We start from the raw sequence: 424 nt of genomic DNA, 5'->3' as shown, positions 1-424 counted from the left end.
CATCCACAGCCGCCGCAGGATGTCTGAGACAACCACAACACCATCAGCCTCCCTCGTCCTCCTCCTCTCTCTGGCACCAGGTTGCATTTTTTGTCCCGACTCCTACACACTGACCAAATTAGTCATACCCAAATCCAACCACTCTCTTCTCACAAAATAATTCTACAATGTAAATTAGCTCAAATTTGCATGAAAGTGAATTCATTTGGGCCCATATTTTGTCTCTGACTGGGTGCTCTCTTTGTCAAACAGGGGGCGGGCTCAGCCAGGACATATACATGTGCATGGGCTCAGAATCAGATAGAAACTCATATTACTTTAGTCCGCAGAGAGACGAGGACAACAGAGGAAGAGATGGTGGTGGACCTCCTCTGTGACTGACACTGGATGCAAGCAGAGGCGGTGTTTCATGAGGTGTGTTTTT

The 424-nt window shown here is 47.6% G+C and overlaps 1 protein-coding gene across 14 annotated transcripts in view; it reads right to left on the bottom strand.

The window, feature by feature from the left end:
* celf2 (cugbp, Elav-like family member 2) overlaps positions 1 to 424 on the bottom strand; it is a 202,228-nt gene that overhangs the window by 35,034 nt on the left and 166,770 nt on the right. The window lies entirely within an intron of this gene.

This window comes from Monopterus albus, unplaced genomic scaffold (genome assembly GCF_001952655.1).
Source record: "Monopterus albus unplaced genomic scaffold, M_albus_1.0 scaffold132.1, whole genome shotgun sequence".
Classification (NCBI taxonomy): Eukaryota; Metazoa; Chordata; class Actinopteri; order Synbranchiformes; family Synbranchidae; genus Monopterus; species Monopterus albus.
The sequence above is the reverse complement of the archived record's forward strand: the minus strand, read 5'-3'. Positions and strand labels throughout refer to the sequence as shown.